The sequence below is a fragment of the Lissotriton helveticus genome, chromosome 9, assembly GCF_964261635.1.
Source record: "Lissotriton helveticus chromosome 9, aLisHel1.1, whole genome shotgun sequence".
In the NCBI taxonomy this organism is placed as follows: Eukaryota; Metazoa; Chordata; class Amphibia; order Caudata; family Salamandridae; genus Lissotriton; species Lissotriton helveticus.
The window spans coordinates 106,388,935-106,413,684 of NC_136070.1; the positions used below are offsets into that span (position 1 = coordinate 106,388,935).

At 40.8% G+C, this 24,750-nt stretch overlaps 1 protein-coding gene across 1 annotated transcript in view; it reads left to right on the plus strand.

The window, feature by feature from the left end:
• The first annotated feature begins 1,362 nt into the window (after positions 1 to 1,362).
• The window catches only part of TMEM121 (transmembrane protein 121), a 657,309-nt gene continuing 633,921 nt past the window's right edge, over positions 1,363 to 24,750 (plus strand). The window contains exon 1 of the mRNA XM_078662004.1: positions 1,363 to 1,474. The gene's annotated coding sequence lies outside the window, so the exon portion shown is untranslated. The remainder of the gene's footprint in view (positions 1,475 to 24,750) is intronic.

Below are 24,750 nucleotides of genomic sequence, written 5' to 3' on the forward strand. Positions count from 1 at the left end.
CATGTACATATAAACCTATCTGCCAAATGTGACGCAAATTGGAAGATTTAAAATTATTTTTTATATTTCTTGCCCATCTTGGATCTTAATTAGACTATATGACATCATAGGCAAGATCCACATGGGGTCTTGCTCGTTTATGATTACTATTAGTACAAAGGTGAATGTCTCTACCAATTTTCAGTTTTCTATCCCAAAGTGAACAGTTTTTCAGTCTAACAGCTATACCATCATATCCAGCTTTCCATGTCTGTTTTGAACATTAGGACAGTTAAGGAATGCTTCCATATTTCAATTATTCATGACTAAATTCTTGAGCCCCTTGATTTGAGCTCCTTTCTCTTCAAATCATTTAGGAGTGCCAACTATAGGCTCATTATCTTATTGAATGAGATTATCATAGGCATCACATTCATTTAACCTCTTCCATGCTGGTGACGGAACCGCTCTGTCACCAGCCTCGGTCGCGCTGTGCTGGTGGCGGAGCGGTTCCATCACGGCCGGCTGGGCGCGCCTGCGCTGCGCTGATTTGGCGCCTGCGCGGCGCGTTCTATTGAGCGGGCGGGCCGTGACGGAACCGCTCCGTCACAAGCACAGAGCACCCGAGGCTCGTGACAGAGCAGTTCCGTCACGAGCATGGGAGCGCCGCGCGGCCCCCCTCCCCCCTAGCGCTGCGGCGTAATTGTCGCCACAGCGAAGGTGTTAAGACATATTCTTTTACATGAACGAGGGTGTGATTAATGGTGCCACTATATACATAATATCCCACTCAAAATAATTCCATCTAGCCTCCTTACCACATAGTATAAGCTGCAACATTATAAGTAGTGCCTAAATAGCCCTACAGGTGTCATTGAGATGCAGAAGGGCCAGATCCTAGCCAAATGTTTAGGATTTCAACATATACATTTGTATTCAATTTACCGGTCTCGTTTACCTAGAGCTAATCACAAAAATCTGGCTTGCACACAATTTAGCTGCACCTATGTTAACCACTCATGCTCATACTGTGTAGTATTTTTTCCATCCCTCTGAAATGTGGAGAATTATTTCCTATAAATCGCCCATAATGATGACAAAAGGGCTCTCGAATATAGTGCCTTGTATAAATGGCATCAATAATGAAAAATACCTCACTTTTTATGCTAATTAAACCTTTATGAACACCAACTCTGCGTTCTTAGACTGCCACTTTTTTCAGAGAAAGAGCAAAAAAGGCCACTAGAAAAGATACATTTATCAATGGAACCTTCTTCTAACATCTCTTTCTTTTCATGACAGGCGTCCAACTGTGTCTGGATTTAATTGTGTGTATTTGTTTTTTGGTTGCAGTCACTTGGTGGATTTTGAAACCGACGTTGTGGCGGCTGGGCGTGCTTCCTGCCTCGACGGTACTTCCGGAAAAAAAGCTTCCATTTAGAAGAAGTCCCCAGCTGCGCGCCTTAGCAGGACTGGCGCGCGCTCAGACAGCAGAGTAAGTGCTTTTCTCTCTGCCTCTGCATTGCTGTGTGCGTGCCTATGAAACCTCATGTTATGAATCAAACACCCCTGAAGGACCAGGAATTAAGTACACTGGAGGCTAATGTGTTGTTGTAATTTATGAGCCACTGCCCCCTCCCCCCCCCCCCCTTGCAGGAAAGGAGGGATTGCACTTGGCTCATCATTGAATCACTTCTTCCTCCGGGTTATCAGGTCAGTCAGGCCCTGTGATTGCAGTGGGCAGATCCCAGACACGTGCCAGTACCACTGTAATCTGTTTACATGTATGTGGTGTAGTGAATATAGGTGAGTAAGGCATGAAACAAATAAGGAGAAAAGAGCCTAGCCAAAGTTCTAGTTTATGTCTGAAAGCCATAACCTGGGCCAAACCATCAACATATTTGGCAAGTAAATGATGCAGCAAATACCATGTACAAATATGGTAAAGTCTCTTCAAAATTCAAAAAAGTGTATTTTAGTTTGACATGTGGAAGCGTTTGCCTATAACATTTGCAGACCCAAATAGCGACCTGTAAAAGTCAAAACATTGAGCCTAACCATTGCATTCTGGGATTTGTAGTGAATAGCTGTGGCTATCTGAGTTGGAAGCCTTTTGCAGTTGTTGAAGTTCACATGGTGAGACATAGGGACTGTCCAGAGGTGGTTGTCCTAGTTTAGAGATCCCAAACATGGGACGAGAGGTACGTGCCGCTGTAGTAGTAGTGTGAGGAGTCAATGGGGCATTCTAGACCATTCGACTCCAGTTGTGTGCATTCCCACCATGAGCAGATTGGAACTCACATTAAGATATACACAGAAGGATTTCATCCGAGATAGCCGTGGGATTGATAATGGCACTGTGCTAGGCTTTTCTCCAGGAAACTGAACTGATTATTAAGCTGTAATTATTATCAGGCGTAATATTAAGTCAATGTAAACCTTTCCATCTGGAACTTTGTTAACTCAAACACTGTACTCTGAGCAGTATTTTTTTCATAGTAAGATGAAAGCCAAGAGCAAAGAGGAACACCGCTGTGATTTTAAGCCCAATCGTTTGTTAGTGAACGGCTAAAGTAAATATGTGTCCTTCTGTTGCACAATAGCAAGAAAATAATCAGAAAATGAAAGAAAATATATCATGTTCATCACTAAAATCCGTATGTTTCTGAGTATCATTAGCATGTCCTTTCAGTGGCAAAAAACTGTGACCTCAATACTGATGTAATAAATTATTGGTAATGCAGACTTTTTAGCATATAGGACGGATAAGATGTTGATCTATTGATTGATTAAAAACGTTTAGAAAATACACACCATAGTGTAGAGTATCTTGGTAGCATTTACATATTAACATGAAAGTAATTAGGCATTTGGTAATTTCTAAAGACAATAAGTGAAGAAGACTGCTGGGTCACCTGAAGGAGCAAACTGCAGTAATTAAAAAAAACAGTTTTTGGTACTCAAAATATGGATGTAGGAAGGATGGATGGCTGTGTCTACCCTGCCACCATTCCAACCCGTGATCTTCTGATCAACTGCATTTTCCAGCAGAAAATAGCTCAACTCAGAGCTATCCTGCCCACCTAAACAGATACTTTAACTACTACTACTACTACTACGACTGCTACTACTACTACTACTACTGTACTTTAACTGATATGATTCTGACACCTTTGGCGGTACGGAGGACGGATGGGATCACACGTAGCATTTGATCGTCTTATATATCGTACACTCACATGCATACATATACATTCTGCTTTTGAGGTAGGTGGGGTAAGATTTTGATGCCATTTAAACATCAAGGAGTCAGGCTTGAACTGGAGTTTAGCTGCTCATGAAAAACATGGAGAGATCCTGCCATAGAAATCAGGGGCCAGATGTGTGTATGCAAGGGGCCAGATGTGTGAACGCATTTCCTGGTTGCAAACCCCGTGATTTGGTCAATTGCAGAGTTTGCAACAGGAAAATGTTTTCTTCGAATGTACTAAACCCATTTAGTGGTTCAGTGACATGTTACTGAAACGCTTATTGAGTTTAGGAAACTGTTAGGAATTGCTGTTTAGAACGAGGGGAGGATCTAGGGTGTGTCTTCAAATAGTGATTTTTTATGATATACATTAATGCTTTGCAACCAAAATATGAGCGCAAAACATTAATATTGTTCCAATTACTGAAAGATAGCGGTAACCCATTTGCAAACTCATTTGTGAATTGTCAAAAAATCATGGGAAGTGGCCCATGGAACCAATGCCCAGTCTTAAAAAAAAATTCAAAAACATTTTCTTTTTTTTTAAAACTCAACCCTGTTTAACTTTTAAGGGTACAGAAATTTCCAACTCAGTCACTTGTTAGTGAAGCAAATTTACCCTTCTTAATTGGCTAACATACCTAGGATGAAATATATGGCACTAAGTACCCCCACTGTATGTTATTGGAATATCACAATTAATCGAGGACTTCATGAGCATACAGTGGAACGAAGCTGAAAACTGAGCAGCTTTATAAGGTCGCAAACTGTGAGCTTGCAGAATTGTATTCTTTATCACATGCACCTTGTGAAACAGCCCTTATACCCTTCAGCATTTGGTGTCTTGATCAACCCCAATGCCCACAGAAAATAATAAAATCTGATTTAGAGGTGTGTGGCAACTGAAAGCCATAAATGTTCTAAAGGGAGTTCAAAAGTCAGGAGAGTATCCATTAGTGGAATTTCTAACAACATTCTTTCCTGTAATGGAGGAAAATCCACCAGTAGATTATCCAGGTGTAGCCCTCTATCATGAATCGGAGGATTTTGTCTAATCACCAGTGGCGCAGCTAGCCCTTCCGCCATCCGTGATGGCCCCTACTTTTGCTGCCGCCGCCACCAATCATTAGTAGCGTAGCTAGCCCTTTGGCTGCCCGTGGCGGCCCCTGTGTTTGCCGCTAATCACCAGTGGCACGGCTTGCCCGACCGCCATCCATGATGGCACCTACTTTTGCTGCCCCCGCCACCAATCATTAGTAGCGTAGCTAGCCCTTTAGCCGTCCATGGCGGCCCCTGTGTTTGCTGCTAATCACCAGTGGCGCGGCTAGCCCTTCCGCCATCCGTGATGGCCCCTACTTTTGCTGCCGCCGCCACCAATCATTAGTAGCATAACTAGCCCTTTGGCTGTCCGTGGCAGCCCCTGTGTTTCCCGCTAATAACCAGTGGCGTAGCTAGCCCTTCGGCTATCCATGGCGGCCCCTGCGTTTTCCGCCCCACGGCGGCCATATGAAAGAGCGAGGGGTGATGCTGGCGATTCTTGAAGCGGCTTCCCTGCGACAGCCGCAGGTAAGAGCGGGGGGTTGGAGGGAGGCTGCCGCCCCCCAAACTTGTGACACCCGGGCCTGACCGCTGCATCCCCCCTTGCTACGCCACTGCTAATCACCAAACTCTAAATCATGTCCAGAATCTGTAATCTGTGCTGAGGAAATAAACACAGAGTATTTACCTTTAATTTGTATGCAGATCTCTTACGCAGACTAACATTAGTCAGTTTATAAGTTGGCTCTATGCTTTATTTGTGTGGTAACAAGCACATATATTTCACCTCTCTTGCACTCCCCTCCAGTAGTGGACTAAATAAATCACTTAATAAACAATGCCAACTTTTAAGCAAAGGCTTTTGAATTTTAGGGGAGGTTTGGAAGAAAAAGACACGAAAAGGTAGTAATTCCTTTAATTAAAAGCCTTTGGGTGTTCAGTTCAGTGAGCTCTTTTTTATACTGCAGGAATTGCGATATCACAGCTCCAGTCTAATCCATTATTAAATGTCATTTTCTTATTACTCATAAGTAGTCATTTCACAAGTAATCCTTAATAGGCCTATTATCTAGAGGATTTTATGCAGGCATTGCAGTCTCCCATGACATGTATTATGCAGGCACAATGCATGCTTAAATGTAATTATATATATCTACTCATGCTCCTTATTTTCTTATTACAGCAAGTCCTTACCTCAGACGTTGATTGTAATGGGAAAGCAATGTCACTAGGTGCCTGTAATAATTTAGAACAGGTATTCAGTGACCAGTCCTGTTGCACGGAGTCAGAAAATTAACAGAAACTACGGTTACAGCTTAGCTCACTGCTGAGTGAGCACCATAGTCATACAATCGATGGAAGTCCTGCAATGTACTGTGTCTCACCTGCTGCAAGAATCAGGGTTTTTCTCCACATCCAAGTTCTAATTCTGCTCCATAATGTAAAATAAAAACACAACATACACACTGCTCTGAGAAGTGTAATCTGAGTTTTTACATTTCTTTTATTAGAGGCTCTGGCCGTAAAGTGCAGTTTGTATTCAACTTTGCACCAAGAGTCCTATAATTTAGAGTAGGACATTATCCACATCCCTGAAACTCACATTTGGGTTTTGAAACAAAGCAGAATCACTTGCTGAAATTACTGCTGCTCAATACATTGTATTTCCATGTTAAAGTAAGTACACCTGCAAAATCCACCCTTAATTAAAGTGTCAAAAGGAAGTGCTCTCTGTCCCAGGATTCTGATGTATGAGGGCCCTCTTTGCAGCATTGACACTAGGTCGAAGTCTATGTACTGATAATATCTACAGGTCCCTTACTTCTGAAGTGAAACTGAAACAAGTAGCATCATACTAGCATTTCCCGCACTAGACATTGATAGCTTACAAGTACCACATTTCACCAGAAGTTAGAAAGTGACAAATGTGCCACGACCTCAAACACACCCACACGAGGACTACAAACTATAAGAAATAAATGACCCCAATGTTACATGAAAGGGATACTGCAGGCCCCTGCAGAGTTTGCCCTTTTGAAGGCATTTGAGCAGCGCTGTCATCATCAAAGTTCAAAACTCCTTTGTGCCTCACCTTATATATTGTTGGGGATATTTAGTCCTTATATGATGGGCATAGGCCAACTCTTTCAGTCTTGGGAAGATAAATAAGAGAGACTTGTAACTTTATGATCTCCTTTCCTATTTTGTGTATGTATGAGGTTTAAGCAGTGGCCTCTTTTTACAAAGAGCGCAGAATCATAGGTGTGAAGAAGGGAAAATGGTCCTGAACGTGTAACACGACAAAGAGACTGATGTTGTAATAAGAAGGTTTTTAAATGCTGGATGTATTAGGTGAATGTTTGTAATAGTACGAAAAAAGTATCAAGTGCACTTCTTTTGATGTTTTTACTCTATTGACACATCAGCTCAGCCTGTGAGGGAAAAGCACTACAGCAGAGCCATCCCTCGTGTCATCACTCCTCACGTGGACGTAACACAAAGTGTCTCGATACAATCTGCTACCCTTCATGCCTGTCCACCACCATACAAGCCAGACCCTCATATCAGCGTCCAACAGAAGCCAGAGTCATAAAGGCCCCCTCTGCACAGCTGTAATCAAGAGCACCCATCCAGTGAAGTGCATGAAGGCCAGCACTGCAGGGTCTCAGTGGGAGCAGCGATCAATCACACACATTAGCAAACGACACACACCAGGCTTATTGCTCCCAGAGGACAGACTCGAAGGCAGGCAAGGAAAGCAGAAAGAACATAAAACCACTCAGTGACCAGCAGCATTGAACGCACACCCATTTGCTTCCTGCTCGCCTTTACTTGTCCCACCCTAAACCGGCTCCCCTGTGCTGTAACCACAACCTCTGTACACTTTTCTATTGCTATGTAGTTAGGTTTACACTTTATAAGTCCATCCAGGTTTTTCTCATGCCTTCAGGTAGGATCATATGGTGTGTCCTTCCATCTTCTTGCATGTGACTCTGAGTGCGGTAATGTTGGTTGGAACTATCAAATTGGAATCAAATGTGTGTTTTAAGCATTTAACCTCGTGATATGCCGATTCAATCCAAACCTTGGCTGCTGTAGTCCATTTTAAAGTAGTAAATGAGAGTCCTCGGGCCACATTCCGGGCGCTGGTCCATGCTGGAATAAATATTATTCTACCCAGTCGAATAAAAAAGCACACCGTTTGCACAACTGAAAAAGAGGTTGTCTTGTTCCTGATTGAGAGTTTAATGGACAAAGGTGCTCCAAGAGAAATGTACTCTGTTTTATGTGAAGGGTGCTTTCTATTCCTCTGTTTTTTAGGCAAAAGCTTGCTATGGGTGTTATGAGTACTTAGATAGCGCTTGCCACCTTCTTCGAGACACTGAAGCACTTTGTGAATAGGTAGCACGTTAGCCATAAGAGCCCAGTTTTAATAATTTAGTCATGCATAAGTGTTACAGCTGTGAGGTTTTTATGTAAATGTATTTCCCAATTCCTTATATATGTAAGTTAACATTGCTATGTGTTTTGAGTTGTATGGATGGCGACACATCATTAGCGCCTTAATGCTGATGCCGTCATGCTGCGTGCCTGCTAATTGTCTTTGTGCTCAAGAGCAATTCCTCAGGCCATTAGTTATGGCAAAAGTTAGTTATGTAGGAATATCATAACATTGTTTACAATTCTGCTATTTTTCAAAGTTACGGAAGAGGTCTAATGGTTATTGGAATCCTCGAGCTTCTGAAAGTAAAGAGAGTACCTCAAAATGTAAGTGGCCTCTTTTTCTTGCCACTCAGCATGTTGAGTAAACAAGCCCAGTGCTGCTGGGTAGGATTTTATTAGTTCGTATCCCTCATAATTGGACTGCAGTCAAGGCCACGCTGTATATTAGTGGGACATGCATCCCCACGTCAATTTTGGTTGTGGGTGAATTTAAACAATATACCGCAAACAATAGCCACTCATGTTCTGTTGTACTCATGTGTTCGCAGTACGTTTTTACTACAAATGGTACGTAATTATGCAAAAAGGGAGTAATGGCATGATTTATCAAGCATAACATGAAATTCCTGAAATTACGTGACTATCCTTTAACTTTAACGTGTTTACAAGTATGTACAAGGGAAGTGAACTGGGATGTGGAAAGAAAGTTGAGGGACAGTGCATGAACAGGGACATAGAATTAAAAGGGGAGTAGCTGGTCACTTTTGAGGAAGTGCAGTAAGGAAATGAGGCATTGGTCACTGGCTTCAATGAAGAGGTATGATGTAAACCAATTTTAATATGGTAAAGATGAGAAACCCCAATACAAAATGATTATAGGCTTTCAAAGCTGGAAGTAAATCTTCTGGTATTTCAAAGCCTTGACGTAGGTGAAATACATGAAGTTATCTCTGTAAGCCAGTGCAAGTAAGAACAAGCATTTACAATGCAACGGTTTCGCCTTTGCAAAAGTTAGAGCTATTGGCATTTTAAATGACAACATTTTTTGTGTTGGTTTTGAACATTATTTATGTGTTGGTTTTGAAAACAGATAAATAAATGGCATTGTCATTTACAATGCCAATAGCTTAATCTCTCGCAAATGCCACACACACACACCCACAGAGAGCCCCCCACACAGAGCTCCCCTACACACACACAGAGCCCCCCACACACACACCCACACAGAGCCCCCCCCACACAGAGCCCCCGCACACACCCACACAGAGCCCCCCCACACCCACACAGAGCCCCCGCCACACACCCACACAGAGCCCCCCACACACCCACACAGAGCCCCCCACACACTGCGAGCCCCCCACACACCCACACAGAGCCCCCTCACACACTGCGAGCCCCCCCCCCACTCCAGATACGTTTCCGCTCTCAGACCTATCATATGAAAGAACAGAAGTGAAGGCCAGATTAATATTTCATAACACATGGACGTTTTTCTGGAGTTTGTAAGAGGGAATGAGATTAAGTCTAGTTACCACCGCCTTGGAGTTCGAGGACTACATAATATTTATCATTCCCTGCCAGGAAATCCTAGCTGAGCAGATAACACAGGCGCAGCGGTGTGGCCCGTGCAGCGATAACAACAGGTAGCATAGCCTACACGTGTTGTCTAACAGGAGGCAAGCTGCTTACAAGGCTGTTTTCTAGGCTGGCGCCACGCCACATAAAAATGCAGCATGTATATTCTCTACATATATGTGTTCAGAACACAGAAACATAACAAAGGGAGGCAATTACTGAATCCGGACCCTCTTTTTTATGACAATAAGGACCCGTCAAAGACCTTCCAACTTGAAGTACATTCTAGCATTGAGAGGAGGGCGATTAGTGCCAAAATTGCACAATAAGATACTGAAAGGTATGTTTAAGAACTTCCTGTTATGTGGAGGTTTCTCAGCATGCCTCGCGCTCACATTAGCAATTCAAGCAGGCATGGTGGGGTGTCACTCTCCAAAGGGTAAGGTTTAGGCCAGATTGTAGGAGTGAACAGTGAAGGGTGTATGTGGATCCAGTTCGCTAGCACCACACCTCGCGTGACCCTCGTGCCACCAGACCAGGCGGCCTCTTGGGCCCGAGGGCGCAAGTTCCCCAGGCGGCCGGGGGTCGGCGGTGGCAGATCGAGTGCAGAAGTCCCCTCAGCTGGGCAGGCAGCCACGAATATCAGCTGACGGTAACTAAGCGATTGCTCCTCGGTGACTCGGCGGACGGACCCCCGCTGCTAATGACTTGCTCGGTGCGAGCGAGGCTGCTCTATTTTCAGGATAATGCTCTATGCAATCCTGGCGCCGGCCTCGCGGCAGTCAGGGGCTAATCAGCCAGCGAAGCGCCGTGCAATCAAGGACAAAGAGCCCCTAATGGATCGCCGGGCTCCTTTGTGGTTTCCTGCTGCTCAAAAAGTGACCATCAAAACCAGGTCGGAGAGGCAGAATGAGCAACAAGCATTTACAAGTGGGGCCGGTCATAACGTGTAGGAAAATTAAAAAACGTACCTCCGGGAGTCGGCTCGGAGTAGGGAGCGGGTCGGGTCTGCGTCCTCACAGGGAGAGCCGTCCGGCTGGTGTGACGAAGGATGACGAAGAAAAAAAAAAAACCCGCCCACCGCCGCATGACGTGGGCAAAAAGAGAAAAATTCTACGGATCACCAGGCGAAACCTAAAAATGTCTAAACAGACTATTTGACTGCCAGCTTGTCCACTGGACTGCTGGGCAAAAATGCCTTCACTGTTCAAAGTGGAGTGTATGGTCCCCTTTACAAGGAAGGGGATCTCTGTGACCTCCTTCCCTCGGGTGTTTGAAATGCACAGGATCCTTCATACTCTGATGGATTCTGAAGAACAAATATTGCCCCTTCCACACAACATCCACAATTATATTAGTAAAGTTTGGTCTACATGTAGGTGCATGTAGGTGGTGTTTGCTCTGCCACTGCTAGGGATGTAATAACAAATCAGTATTAGCTTCCAGTGGTCATGCAGGACACACTTTCTCTTGCTTATACAGTGACTTCCACAATCATTACAATAGGCTAATGTCAGTGGCATTTCCTTTCCAGTTGGAACCTCCATCCTTGACTCCATAATATTTTGTAATAAGCATTCTGTGTTGCCAGGTGGTAGGAGGACTGAGAGTTACATTGCTGGATCATGAGAATGTCTGCTTCTCATGTAATGTATGAAAGAATGAACTACATTTGTAATTCTCACCACAACATCTAAAGGTTCCCCAGTGCATAAATAATTGTTGCAGAGAATCACAGACTACACTCTACGATTTAATTAAGTGTCATCTATGTAGCAGTAAAACTGAAACCTACATGAGCATCTACATGAGCATCTGAGAGGAGCCAGGGGAAAAATAGTGTGGCCAGAGCCCCGAGGCACACTACCATGCTGCACACAAACCTTCGAGTGATAAGGTGGCAAAGTGACCATTGAACATGCTCTACCATAAAGAGAGCAATCACCAATTTCTCCACTCCAATTTCTCTTAGACTTGAGAGTACAGTGGGATGAGATGTGGATCTAAAAGTACCATGGGAGCAAGACCCAGCGAGCCCAGTGTTATTCTGATATAATCTAAAGTGGCCAAAATAACAACTACAATGCGATGGACGAAAAATTGTACCAAAATCTATACTAATATAATAAAGAGAGAGCCCAAACATTTGAGGCGAGTAATCTCAGGAACCACAGCACCAATCACAACACCCAATACAGCGTTGGAAAGGGCAGTTGCAGCAGAAGGACATAGGCTATGCAGACGCCCACCATATACATTTAAAAGGTAAAAGAACCATGCCAGCAAAGTAGTCCCTTGTGGGCGTGTCTGCATTGTGCTGTGGGCGTGTGCTGGGGGCGTGACAAACGCTGGTGGCGTGTGGTACGTTCCGCCCTTCATGCCATGTCTCATATTGTGTCTAATCCCACCCTGCTCCCTTTAAATACACCTACACCCCATAATCATAACCCACCTTTACTCCTTAAAATACCCCAACACCCTTAAACACTAACCCATCTTAACCCTATAAATATACCCTATACCCCAAAACCCAAACCTATCCCTAAACATACCCCTGTACCCCAAAACCCAAACCTAGCCCTCAACCCTTAAAATGCCCCTTTACCCCAAAACCCAAACCTACCCCTGAACCCTAAAAATACCCCAGTACCCCAAAACCCAAACCTAGCCCTGAACCCTAAAAATAACCCTATACCCCAACACCCAAACCTACCCCTGAACTCTAAAATACCCCTGTACCCCAAAACTCAAACCTAGCCCGAACCCTTAAAATACCCCTGTACCCCAAAACCCAAACCTACCCCTGAACCCTAAAAATACCCCTATACCCCAAAACCCAAACCTAGCCCTGAACCCTAAAAATACCCCTATACCCCAAAACCCATACCTATCCCTAAACCCTAAAACTACCCCTGTACCCCATAACCCAAAACTATATCTGAACCCTTAAAATACCCAAACACCCCAAAACATATACCGCAGTACTCCAAAACATATACCCCTATACCCATACTCACCTTATCCAAACATGAAAAAAAAAAACATGCTTTTACCATTCATGCATTTACAACGAATTTCGTTGTAAATGTATGCATGGTAAAAGCATATAAAATGCAATGCCATGCGTTATAATGGCATTGCGGAGTCATAGTACTTTCGTATTGAAAGTATGCGGAGTGATGGTATGCGGAAAGAAAGTTGCGGAATAATGGGTGTTTACCCTCCCCCGGTAAGTACATTGGTGGCACGGCGGCCCACATCTCCAGGAACATACTCATATTTTTTCACCACCCATTTGAAAAATGCACAGGTCTCTCTCATTGATGGCCAGCACCGACATACACTTTTAGACACACCTCCCACCACAAGTTCTAGAATTGCGAACTTTAGAGATGGGGAGATACTTTCGAATCTCGGCATCAGCTCAACATCCTGTGATTCCAGGCAAATCGCTTTGTCTCCCCGTGCCTACCACAAATGAATGTGTTCTTCTATAATGTAAATTATGCTCATGCCATGTTGGCGAGTTCGCGCTATATAATATTGCAAGGAAAAATAAAGTAGGGAAACTCGAGTTCACACACTACTGAATGCGCACTCTTAAGTGCATCAGCAGTGCACTGTGAATCGGAGCGTTTCACAGGCCTGTCACAGATAAGAAATGCTATCAAAACGAAATCCTACAAAACAATACACTACTGGCCGGCAGCAATTCATACCCGGACAACGTCGGGACGGGCTGCTAGTGGATTTATAAAAACTATGACTCAATGAAAGAGGAAAGTTTAAATCCACGACACCTTCAGTAACCATTGCCTGAAAAGGACATGGACATAGGGAGATAATTTACCATCCACAATGTCACTGTGTAATGTTTTGTCAGATCCATCATACTGATAATTTACAATCATGCCCCTCACCCCGTAAATGTAGGGCATGTGTTTTTATTGTTGCCAATCCAAATAAGTATTACAATCCTGCATTGTAGTTAGTGATGTGGCAAACAACTGTACCCTCTAGACAATGACAAACTTGATTAGCTAGTCAGCCAAAATTCAGTAACATTATTAAGTGTGCACAGCTCGTGTAATTTCTGTTGCATAATCATGTGGAATTATCCCAAAATTCTGCCAGATTACGTGGAATTTTGTGAGAAAAGCTATTCTTCATTTAGCTCTTTTTCTTACTTCAAAAATGCCCCCTCAGGTCCAAAATAGATGCAAGGCTGCATTTTGCGCGAAGAAATAACTCAAAATGCAAGAGAACATGAATAACCAGTGAGAACAACCTTTCACGCTTGCTAAATGTGCACTTGCCATAGGATTTCCCCCCAAATTCCTCCTTGTGTCCAAAATTGATGCAAGGATGCATTTTGCGCTAAAGAATAGCACTAAATTCAACAGACAAAGAAAAGGGAGTGCAAGTGCCTGCTCGAGCTGGCTAAATGTGCTCTTGCAGTAGGATTATTTCCCCCAAATGACGCTTAATTACGCGTAATCACGTTATGATTGGTAATTCTGTGTCAAAGAGTAATGCGGAATTACCAAAATCACAACAATTACTACTGTCTAACTGAAACTCTGCCCAGGCTAAACATTGTAGCATGATAATTCCTCACTTCATTCTCAGCTTATCATCTGGCACCCAGAAATGCAAAAGAAGCAGTAACACTGGTTTTAAGTGGTACCAGATTCAATGGAATTTCAGGATCTATAACAAATTGAAAATATTAGCTAAGCTAAAAAGAAAAAACACATCTGTGAGCTTAACTATTTTTTTTATTTTAACACAATGTATGCAATATTTTAGGAACAGGGCCGCAGACTCTCTACCTTCTGGTTTGCTAAAGTACAATTGTTAGCTGCCGAAAATCTTAACAATCTTAAGTAGTGTTACCAGGAAAATCAACAAATACATGCCTTTTCCCTGCTAGGTAGGTTTTTCAAAAAGACAACACAAATCTGCAGGAAGCAGAACAATTCGGAATAATTAACTCTGATCCTGTGTGAGAAACAATGGTGGAGTTTTTATTGCAGTTAAATTTAAGAGCTTCTATATGCAGCATCCATGGATATGCTATGAAGCATTCTTGTGTTTGTGACAGGGTGCAAGTGGTACCTCCATTAGCCACCTTCGGTTCATACTGTCAAAATCAAGCCCACTACCCAGAACACCTTCACCTAAAACAAGCACAGGAAGTTTACCTTATATTACATTATATGCCAAGTTTAAGATTACCTCTTTTGCTTCATCTAATGTTTTTTTACCTTTATCCAGTTATATCTTCACTTGCCCTTCCTGTTTGCCACTTTCTTCCCCTCCTTGTACACTGTACTGGGTACTTTTTCACTTTTCTACACTTTTACTCCCTCTCTACCCTTATTCTCTCTAGTTCCTTACACGTTTCCTTGATTTTCAAGTTCATAGATATTCTAGGACCTCCTTTATGATCTTTTGAATATCTCTCAGTGAAATGCACTACAACATTAAACTTCTCAGTTATCATAAGAGTTCACTATCAACCACAAAAACGCTTTTCTATCTTTCTGTAAAAATTTCACAGCGTGAGTGAAAATCTACAAGATACTGCTAGCACAATTCTAAAAATGGGTGGCTTCAAAATTCAAATGGACAAAGATAATTTGCTTACAAAAGACTTACTTTCACTAATCCACACCTTCAGCTTCACCCAACATTCCAAAGGCCCAATCCACTGAGCCCTGCACCTAATTGGCCTCAACCTAAATTACAATCCATCCCGTTTAAATCTCTCCATTACTCCAGTATCTTGGATCGACCATACACTAATAAGTTTCTCTATTACAACCTCCACTTCCCAAGTGAACCACCACATTCTCGAATATTTCTACAAAAAACTATAAAAGCATTTTTCCAGATGCTCTATGTTTATCATATTACATTTCCCCTTATCAATTAAACATCTCAAACAATTCTGACCATATCACATGCCAATTTTACTTTAAATGCAAGATGATTGTAAAAACTCACAAGGAATCAGAAAAACAATCCTGTACATCATATTACACCAAATATAACTTCCACTGGAATTTCAATTCTTTCAAGCTAATCCCGCCCAAATACATCATTATGAGAGTATAAAAAATGAGACCATAGGGATCAATACTAGATGCATGGCCTGCCAAATTAATAAAAGCAAACATTGCAGCCTTAGCTGAAGGTACCACATGCATGTCTAATCCTTCCCTAGAAAATCCACAACACTCAAAATACACCATTATTTTAAACCTGATTAAACATGTACAGAAAACCAAACCTAGATGCCTCCTCTCCAAACAACTACTGACCCCTCGTGACACCCCCGTTTCCTGTTGATGATCATTGAAGCAGAGATAGCCAACCAACTCCAGAGCTACATAGAATCCAACAATCTGCTTGTCGACACACAATTTAGAATCCATCTGCTAAGAAGTGCTGAAACCACAGTGATGAGCATCAGAGAAAAAGCGCTATACTTAGTAGACCAAAATCACCATATGACTCTCATCCTATTGGACTTCTCGGCTGGAACCACTTAACACTGTTAAACCACCTGAAATGTAACTTTAATATTACGGGAAAAGCATGGGCATGGTTTAATTGTTTCTTACAAGAACAAAAGCAGCAATAAAACTAGATTGGTATATCTCAGAATAAACCATAGGGGTATATGATCTCCAAGGATCCCCAATGAGCAACACTCCTTTTCAACTTATTCCTCTGCCCATTCTCCCAGCTGATTAATATGAAAGGTCTTACATGACGATTATATGCAAATGACAAACAACTTCTAGAAGACCTAAGTGTTAGAAATTGGGTTGTAGGTTGACTGAGGTATGAGCCTCAGTCAAGTAGCAACCATAATCCTAGTCAGGGTAAGAGGCAGGCAAACCCTAAATTAACCTGTTTTCACCCTATGGTACCTTGGCACAGAGAAGTCAGGCTTATCTTTAGAGGCAATGTGTAAAGTATTTGTGCAACACTTCAAACAGTAAAACAGTGACAAATCCACACAAAATTATTTCACAGTGGTTAGAGTAGAGAAATAGAACGTATTTTAATACATATAATAAGACCAAAACAGCAAAAATCCAATACGCAGAGCTTGAGATATGATTTTTTAAAAGAATAAACTGTAAAATAGCACTTAGAAGCAATAAGCTCTTACTTAGGATATCTGGTTGTGCCGGCCCGGGACAAAGGCAAAAGTTCAGGCAGACTGCAATGGAGTTCGGCCTGAACCAGGGACCCAGTGAGACCCGTTGAATAAAAGAACCATAATCCTGGCTGGGAGTTGATGGAGCGAGATAGAAAACAAAATTTTGTTTAAACTCGCGAAGTCATATTTCCATAACATGAATAATAATATTAATGATTTGTGATATGTCGTGCTAATACAACTTAGATTAAACTTTACACATGGGGGGAACTAACATGTGTGCTCATAAATGTGCATAATTGTTGCATCTTTTTGTTCGTGCAAAATAATAAAATAAATTATTGTTTTCGTTTTTGTCATTACTAACTGCTGCAAAATTAAAAGAAGCATGTGCTTATTTTGCTTTTCCTTGTCTACGTGATGTCATTTCTACTATTCTAGGTGCACATAAGTCTCATGGAGTAATGAAGACTGGTAGATATAAACGCTGCTTTATTTGTTTGCATTTGCTAGGTAACATTTGACTAATCGGGTGGGTTAATTAATTAGTGAATCCTGGGGTGGATACAGAATCTACATTATTTCTTACATTAATACTTTTCTTGTGTTTGTTTTATACTAGAAAGCTTAAGTTGCCTGCTTTTGGGCCTAGTTTGCTCGAGTTGATTCTGCAAAAGTCACGAGACGCCCATTCAGAATTAAAGTGTTCGTCAAAAGCTGCATTCACAAAGCAAAAACTGATGTGCTGTCATCATTCTGTCGGACGTGGCCAAGGTCGAAAAAGAACATTTTGTCAGTCTTAACTTGGCATCCGCGGAAGTCAATGGACGCAGCGAGAACAATTTTATACAAATGTTGCAAACCTAGGAAGCTCCTGGTTGCATTCGGAAGAGACAATGGTCTCTAAGAAAAATGACTTAATGGAATATTTGAAATGTGGGTGACATGTCACTTGTCACTCTCAGCCAATGGGACGTCGAAGATTTCTGAAAACTTTCCTTTGCGTAGTTTAGTTAGCGTAGAAAGGTATAAAAAGTCATGCCCCTAGGGATGGGCTGGCTGCTGCTTTCTGACTTTCCGATGAGGGCGAAGTGCTGACGGACTTTGCGTGGAGCACGTAAGAATCCTCAAAGAACTTTACTTTAATTTCTATTATTTAGCTTAGCTAGGGACTTAGGTTTTAGAAATGCTAAACTTTTAATAATTCTCTTAAACTTTGATTTAATTGCTTAAACTGCTTTTTCATGATTCTTTACAAACATGCTTACTTTAATGCTAATAAAATTACATTTATAAAACTACAATTTGAAATACCATAATTTAGTAAATAAAATCTTACTTTTGACAAACAAGCTGGTCTTGATTATTCAGAAGTGTAGGTTACTATTAGCTAGATCACGTCGCCAATGGTGGTCGTTTAAATAGTAAGGATGTGTCATTATGACAATATTCATTCTGCAAATGTATAATATTGTATATAGTTTGTAAATTGGGTGTATATAGGTTTAATCTGACCACCTGATTCAGTAGGCCCGAATATGTCAGGTTTATAAATGGGTCCATGATTTAGTGTAGAATTTGTTAATAGGTTATGAAGTTGGGTAACGTTGTTTATGACATATTTTCTATAGCCCGCTGGATCAATTCTCTGGTAGCAGAAATTGATGGTTGCTAAGGGTAACCAAGGTAATATGTTGGTTGCTAAGGGTTACTAAGATTATGGTATGGAAATAGGATCGATGTTTTAACACTTGTTGAGTCCGTTATTCGTGCTATCTGTAAGCTATACCGGTATAGATTGTGTGGCGAGAAATTAGTCACGCAAATCATTTGTTCTGTTTGTAGTGATATCGCCGAGTATCACAAGTGGTATCGCCGTGTACCAGAAGTATTGTCGCCGTGCAATACAGTGTTGTCGCCGTGCAGCACAGTGTTAGGGCTAGGTGTGAATCTTGTATAGTGAGGGTTTTCTAAGAAATTAGAGCAGCATGAGAATAGGGACAAAGCGCCTTCCATAAAACTCACTGTGATAAAAGTATTCGTTATATCCGAGCTTGAGTGAAGGGTAAGGTAGCGTCGGTGCATGATTATCTATAAACAGGTTAGAGTCCTGTACGGGTACATGTTTTATATCTAAAAACAGGTGAGAGCCCTGTACAGATAACGTCGTTATTTTGCTAACGGTGCATGATTTCTATAAACAGGTGAGAGTCCTGTACGGATTTCATGTGTGTTCGAAATTAGGGAATTTTCCGTGTGAAAGTGCGAGTTTGATTTGTATTTTATGTTCAAGTGGAACTCTTAGAACTGTCACTTCGCGGTGCGTTCAGAGCAAAGCGAGTTCATAATTATACGTGTTAGAAGGGTGGGGTAAGGGTTACTCTGCTGACAATTGAAAATTATCCTTAGTGTGAATAGCGCCGTCTATTCCGAAGTGTGGATACTTGAATGTATGTAAACTATCCTAAATAGTGAAACAAACAGATGAGTCCTTATTGTCATTGTTAAGAATTAATTTACACTGAAAAGTGTTCTTAAAATGGCGCTGTGAAAAGATTTTGTGAAGGAGGGGTAAGCGCCAGGAGTGAGAAACGAGAAACCGCAGCTGCTGTGTACGTCACAGAGCCGCGCTGGGATTGGGTGACCTACGTCACAAACTGTACTCTGATTGGCTCTTGAGTCTCTGATGGTCCGTAAGCTAATTGGTTCTTTAGGAAAACTCCAAATTTATTGGTTGAGCAGAATAGTGACGTAGCTCAACTGTCATTGGCTTGTTGGTGTGTTTCGCGCACGGATTGGTTGTTTTGCGGAACATCCCGGAAATAATTTACGAACGATTTTGTGAATTATATTTAACTCTTAAAAATGAGTTATCATTTTAAACATGTTGAGAAAAAGCCGACATTATTTCAGAAATTTAAGAATTTATTTTCACCTGACAAGAAAATCGAAACGCGAGGTGGTAAACTACTTCATAAGTATAAAACACCTGCAGCGTACATGGAAGGTGAATATGGATATCATACTGTCTTATGGTTTGATAGTTGGAAACGCTATACTAAGAACGACGGTGTTTTAACTTGGCCTGATGATGGTTCATTTAATGTAAAAGTCTTGAGAAATTTACGAGAGAAAATGAATGCTCTTGTTCCAAAACCGAGACCAACTCAATTTGAAGCTTTAGTTGAGTGGGAAGATGAGATGTATCAGTTACAAAGAGAAGCTAGTGGAATTAAAAGACCTTCTAAAAATCCACCTTGGAGAAGAGATACTCATGAAGACAGGTTGCGAATGTGGAGACAGGGAAACATGAGTGAAGGATTATATTTAATTCAGGAAATGGTAATGGGTACTCCTACAGGGAAATCTATGGAAAGTGAATCTGAAGATGCAGTTATGGAAGAAATATATACTACAGCTAGAAAGAAACAGCCCTTGAGACCTCCTAGATCATGGTCTACTCCGGTGGTTTCTACAGAAACTTCACCGAGTGCACCTCCAATTAATGAAGCTCCAAAACTTTATCCAAATAATTGTGAAATCATTGAAACTCCTAGAAGACCAGAATTTGATAATGCTCGAAATGAAGGTAGACATTTTACAATGGCTCCAAGGACAAGAGAAGCTCCTAAAGATTATAACAGAGAGGCAAGAAATATTGAAGATGTCGATTCTGCTGAATATTTAAGATCTAAAGAAGAATTAATTAGGAGAATGACAAAAGGCATGGAAGCTGTGACAGTTCCAGTAACGATTGGTCCTGTTCAGCCTGTATTTGACCAAAAAGAATTAAGCAAAACAGGTTTAAATATTCCTTTAAATGCCGAAATTCAAAGGGTTGCTGAAAAATTTTATTCAGATTTATCTGAAATAAACTCTTCTAGATCGAGAATGCCTGATTTAACCTTTAATGAGGATTTATCTCCAAAAACACCAATGGGTGCTGTTTCAGATATAGGGAGTCCTGAAGTCAGGGTAACCACACCAAAACTTGATGTGGCTAAATTAAAAGCAAATATCGAAGAATTAATAATTGGAACAATTGGTCCAGATAGTTTAAATTACTATCGAGATGATGAACTACTGTTCATTTGTAAAAGCATTCAATGGAAAACGAAAAATAAATATGATCAACTAGAGGATCTAGCAGCGGAACTTGAAATCGATGTGAGTAAACAAAAGAATTTTGCAAAACATTACAGATTAGACTTTTCAGAAAGTGACATTGAGAGTTTGAACTCAATGGGAAGAATAGTACATATAAAAGATTTAATTGTTTATATCAAAAAGCTAGGAGAACTGAATAAGTGGAGAGTGAAATGGACGAAAAAGAAGGAAGATGAAAGATTGGAAAAATTGTCAAAACAATTTCCAATGAGAGAGATTGCAGGTGGAGGATATGTTCATGTCCCTTGGTCGAGACAGGACATTCTGTTATTTACAAATGATTTTCCGAAATTGAGGGAGAAACCAGTTGAGTGGTACAGGCAAGTCGATAGATTTATCAAAGTGTCAAAAGTTCTGTGGATTGATTTAGATGGATTTTTCGACATTGTCGTTCCATCAGATCTTTGGACAGAATGTAAAATATCAATTAGTTGGCCAAAAACAGAACCTGAACGAATCAAAGAAACAGGTGCTCCAAATCCACTTGTAATGGATTTTTATGAAAAAGTAATTGTTTGGATGAAAAACAAAATTCCACCCAAAGAAGTTGATTGGGTTAAAATAGAAAGGACAGAGCAGGAAACAAAAGAATCAGTTCATTCTTTTTATGAAAGACTATTGTTAATCTTTAAACAATACAGTGGTTATGAAAAACTAGATGAGAAAGATATGAGTCATTTTGTCTACAGATTCGTTTATGGACTAAAACCTGAAATAGGAGACATGATCAGAAATAGCATTGTAGGATGGCAATCACTTTCTGTGGATGATATTCTGAGAAAAGCAAAATATTGCAGCGATGAATTAGAGGTAAGACAGAAGAAGCTCAAGGAAAAAGCAATGTGGGCTCAGGTAAAAGTAGCTGAGCAACAGATTGCCAGCATGGGTAATAAGAACACCAATTTTGTTCAAACTGGAAATACAAACCAGATACAAGGAAAGTTTAAAGGTAATAATTTCCCAAAGAAATTTAGCCCAAAGATAGAGGAGTTGAAACAAAGATTACCTTGTTTTAATTGTGGCGAAATTGGACATTGGAGGGACGAGTGTCCTCATCCTCCTAAAAACTTAAAGAATCCCTTATTGAATCCACAGATGCAGAATGGTGTTGACCTGCAGCGACAGCTACAGATACAACAAGGTTTAAACGAGTTAAACATTCAGCAACAGTTGCAGCAACAGCAACAGCAACAGGTGAATAATCGTCAAGATCAATTGCCACAACCACCTTTTCCAAATTGTGGGGGAGTTCAAAAATATAATCCAAACGTGGGATTTCAGGGAAGTGAACAGGTAATAAAACCACAAAGGCAGCAAAAACAGCAAAGAGTTCAAATGCAAAATGCTTCACAACAGTTTTTATTAGCAGAAAGTCAGGACAGTGATTCTGATGATTATTGCTGACGGTGCCCGGGAGAGGAGGAAGAGTGTGTTGTTGGAGCCACTCTTGAGGTTGACCAGTCTGGTCCTATTGTAAACGGGAAAGTTAATGATGTAGACATCACTTTTCTAGTGGACACTGGTGCTACCCGTTCTACTGTTAGATCAGTGGAAATTGAAAACCTACCTCTCTCTGGGGATACCATCCAAGTTGTTGGAGTAAGTAATCAGCAAATTAAAACTGACCTAACTGATCCAGTTCCAGTTGAAATTGGAAATTACAGAGACAAACACAGATTTGTGGTTTGCAATAGTAGTCCAGTGAATTTATTGGGCAGAGACATCCTATGTAAAATGAATTGTCGAATATATTGTTCTCCTGATGGAGTTGAGTTACAAACAATGGAGGAAGATGGTTTGTACAGAATGACAATGATGATGATGGAAGCAGAGGAAACGAAATTGTTTCCTGCAATGGAAAAGAAAGATTTACCTGAAGAGCTCAGAGAAACAGTGAAATCTGAGATATGGGATTTTAATGGGAAAGAAATGGGTCTAATGAAAAGGATTGATCCAGTAAAAATTACTTTGAAACAGGGAATAGAATTTCCAAACATTCCACAGTATAAAATGAAAGCAGAAACAATTGAAGGGATTACACCAATTATTGAGAATTTCATTAAACAGGGCGTATTAAAGGAAATGGAGAGTAGTCCTTGTAATTCACCAATTATGGGAGTTAAAAAGGCAAATGGAACATTTAGAATCGTACAGGATTTGAGAAAGGTTAATCAAATTGTCGTTCCATGTTGTCCTGTGGTTCCAAATCCAGCAGTAATTCTGTACCAAATCCCACATGATGCTGAATGGTACACAGTCATTGATCTTTGCAATGCTTTCTTTACGGTTCCTTTACATCCAGACAGTTATGAGATCTTTGCTTTCAGATTTCAAGGTACGACCCTCGGATGGTGCAGAATCCCTCAGGGCTATACAGAGAGTCCTTCAATCTTTAATGAACTGTTAAAAAGATCATTAGAAAACCTAGACTTACCTGGTAGGTCTACGTTAGTGCAGTATATTGATGATTTGTTGATAGCTGCTAAGACAAGAGAAAATTGTGTAACAGACACAATAATTCTGTTAAATCACCTTGCAGAAGAGGGACATAAAGTGTCCCCAGCGAAACTACAGTTTTGCAAACAAGAAGTAAAATATCTTGGTCACAGAATTGCAAAGGGAAAAAGACAAGTAACAATTGAGAGAATAAAAATGATTCAAGCAATGTTGCCTCCAAGAACACAGAGACAAGTCAGAATGTTCTTGGGAATGGTTGGTTACTGTCGACAATGGATAAGTTGATTTTCAGTAATTGCAAAACCACTACAAAGACTGACAAAGTCAGATGTAAAAGATCCAATTATTCTCAATGATGCTGAGATGGAATCTTTTGAAAACCTGAAAAAGAGTTTATGCCAAGCTCCTGCTTTAGGTATGCCAAATTATGAGAAAGATTTTGAACTGTATTGCAGTGAGAGAGAAGGATGTGCATTATCTGTGTTGATTCAGAGACATGGAAATCTAAAGAAACCTATTGCATACTTCTCTGCAGTTCTTGATCCCATTGCAAAAGCATTACCAGGTTGCTTAAAAGCAGTTGCAGCTACAAGTATTAGTCTTGAACAAAGTGAAGGGATCATTATGGGATTTCCTGTGAAAGTCTTTGTACCTCATTCTGTAGAAATATTGCTGACAAGAGGTAAGACACAGCATTTAACAAGTAGCAGATTGACAAAGTATGAGAAAATCATACTAGGGGCAGATAATGTTTCGATTTCAAGATGTTTAAATCTGAATCCTTCTACATTACTGCCTGATTCTGAGATTGTTGATGACATTGAAACAGAACATGAATGTTTAGATGTCATGGAATTCTGCACAAAACCAAGAAAAGACATCAAAGACAGACCTTTGTCTGAATCGGATTTTGTCTACTTTGTAGATGGCTCATGCTTAAGATCCGAAGGAGGTGTCTTGAAAGCTTCATATTCAGTTTGTACAGTTAAAGATGTCGAAGAAGCATCATGTCTTGAAGGAGTTCGTTCAGCACAAGTGGCTGAATTGATTGCTTTGATTCGTGCATGTGAAATATCAAAAGATATAAGAGTTACCATCATTACTGATAGTCAGTATGGGTATGGAGTTGTGCATGATTATGGACAACTCTGGTCACAGAGAGGATACATGACATCAGCAGGGTCTCCGATTAAAAATGCAGTTTTTATTAAGAGATTGATTGAAGCAATACAATTACCAAAAGAAATCGCCATTGTCAAATGTGCAGCGCACACTAAAGGAGTTGATTATATCTCCAAGGGCAATGCCTTTGCTGATGAAACGGCTAAATTCTGTGCAAGAAAAGGTTATGCATACAATCGGGAAAGGAGTAAAGAAACTGATTCAAATTCATTAATGCTAACAACAGTTGTAGAAACATGGCATGAGATTAGAGATTTACAAAACGAAGCAGATGATGATGAGAAAGATCAGTGGTTAAGATCAGATTGTAGACCACGTGAAGAAGATGGAGTGTGGGTTTACAAATATGGTAGGGTGGTCTTACCAAATTGCTTGATTGCTGACATGGCCAGATTATATCATGGTCCAGCACATCTTGGAAGAGATTCTATGGTTAGACTTTTCAGAGAAACATGGTTCAACACTAAGTTCAGAACAATTG